This window comes from Vespa mandarinia, chromosome 7, assembly GCF_050613455.1.
Source record: "Vespa mandarinia isolate Hongniang chromosome 7, ASM5061345v1, whole genome shotgun sequence".
NCBI lineage: Eukaryota > Metazoa > Arthropoda > Insecta > Hymenoptera > Vespidae > Vespa > Vespa mandarinia.
Window position 1 is genome coordinate 4154693 of NC_140816.1, and position 2808 is coordinate 4157500.

Below are 2808 nucleotides of genomic sequence, written 5' to 3' on the forward strand. Positions count from 1 at the left end.
ATATTAACATTATTGAATATTGTCGAGACTGAAAACCTTCGTATAGTCATTAATAATCGTTATTGAGTTCACGAACGCGTGGCAAAGGCAATAATCCAGCTAATTAGGTACTTTTATTTTTTTTTTTTTTACATCGAATGATATTTTCTTCTTGCCTTCACAGTGCATCGTGACGGCCAATGATCGAGAAACCAGGAAAAAAGTGACAGTCTCACAAACAAATAGATATAGATATACCAAGGTAATGATATATATTGTAGAACATCAAAATGCTTCAACAGCGGGAGTATTTCGATTTGCTTAGGTGTGTTTTATTACTCGCGCCTTGAAACGTTCTTAAGTGTCGATGATTCGAATCTCTCTTTACTTTTGAATAATTGTTTCCTTATGGTGCGCTCGTTAGGCGTCACAAGTAGCTCTTGGACTTTTTTTTTTAAGACATATATATATATATATATATATATTCCTTTCTGTTCGTTTCATCGTTACAATCGTTGAAACAATTTACGTTTACATTGGCCTGATTTATTGAAGTCACACGACACTATTGCTTTTCTTGAAGGACGATAACGACACGTGTTCTAACATATTGTCCTTTCAACGTAGTCCTTCAATGGAGTCCTTGTTACCGATCTATCGGTTAACGTGATAAGTCTATTACGTGATTGTATTATATTTTTTGCAATAGAAGGAGACAACATGTACAATGTTTGTCATTGTTTGTTCTGTTTGTTAACACATCTGGAAAAAGATATACAATTTTCCGTTGCGAATTCTTCTTTTTTATTTTCTTTTTTAGAAGAAAGACAACATAAAAGATACCTACTCAATATCTTGAGGAGGTCATCGAACGTGGCACATTCTGGGCGCGTGACCATTGTCATCTTTCAATGTTTCCTTCTAAATACACTCTACGTCTGCTACACACATGTTTTCCTTTTATATTTATATTCCTCGGACACGTTTAGTCTTGAAGGTTAACTTTTGCCAAATCTTCTTGTGAGAAAGATAGAAATATATCAAAAAGAGATCTTGCATTTTTTGTATTACTTGCATTTTTGTGAATAACGTTATAATATAAATATTTAATACTTTTAATGTAAAATATATTCTATTTTATTATAAATAAATGTTATCGTATAATGAAAGATGCGAAAGAATAGAATAAATTGGAAGCAATAAAAAGAAAAGCCATATATTGCAAATATTAGATAAAAGAAAAGGGAGTATTATTTATATCGTAAAATCGTAATCAATGTAAATAAAAGCACTAAATCGATTTCTTTATTTACAATTTTTATCTAAAAAATATTTTATGATTCTTATCATTTGAACTAAATAGAAAATATTTTCTTTCTTCTTTTTCTCTTTAAAATACATATTTCATAAAATTACAAAAAATTTATCAGGAAAGATATAGTCATCAGCTTCCCTCAACAATAATGATATTGAATTGTACTATCTGCCTACATATTGTAATATATAGCTGTATCTATTGTAATATATAACACTATCGTAATATATATTTATATCTATAAATTATATATAATCTAATTGAATATTACTTATTTACGAATCCTCAAATTTCTTTTTGTTGTTTCTTATCTATTAATAAATATGTTGAGTCAATCTATTTTTTGAATTTATTTTTTGTCTACTTATTTCTTCGATTATTTACTTATCTTTCGTATTCCCAAAAACACCAGAAAATATTTTGACATATCAATCCATGCAAAATCTCAACAAAATAAAAATGAAAACATCATCTTTATCCTAATCTTAGAAAAATATGTTTTTGAAACGATATATAATGTATATATACATACATACGTAAATATATATATATATATATATATATATATATATATAATTTTTAAATAAATTCAAATATAGTAAATCTTTCTATAATTAATATAAACTTCATATATAGTTACTAATATCTTTACTATAGTAATTGACGGTATTGCTTAGTAACAAATTTCTACATATGATATATTTATACAATATATCTAATCGCTCTTTGCATATTCTCTCGTTTCAAGGCCATCGTATCTATTAACAAACATTGCTCATATCAAAGAATAGATTTATTTCAATTTACTCGACGATTCTTCGACGAAGGTGGAATACGGTTGGCGAATGGTACCACTAGTCGCAACAACGAAAGTGTAACCGACTAGTTGTGCAGAAGTGGGGCTGCCGTTCCGCAGTCCGAATTCTTCATCGTTGTTCCTAGCTGATCGAGGAAAAGAATGGCCACGCGTTAATCGGCTGCCATTACGATATGTACTCAATCGATGAGATGAAAGGAAAAGAGAGAGAGAGAGAGAGAGAGAAAAGAGATTTTCGATGTCTTGTTTTCTTATCAGTAGAAAAGAGCATTTGTTTAAAAAAGAAAATGAAGGACCTGATGTAGGATCTGAAATTGTATGCTTACGAGATTGATTAATAAAGTAACGAAAAGAGAGAGAGAGAGAGAGAGAGAGAGAGAGAGAGAGAGAGAGAGAGAGAGAGAGAGAGAGAGAGAGAAGGACGTTCGAAATGTATACGCATATTTCGGTTGTCAGACGTCCATATTTCTCTTTCAGGATAAGAAAACGAAAGAAAAAACAAAACAGAAAAGCGTAAGAAAAAAAGAGGGACGGGGCGCGGGAAGTTACACTACCGTTAACGGTGAGGCCAATTGCAACAGGACCGTCCAACTTCTTCAACGGGATTACAGTTTAACTCTTAAGCGAAAAGAAGAGGAAGAAAAAGAAGGAGGAAAAAAAGAGAGAGAAAAAAAAAGTGCAACGGTGGTCCTTCCAG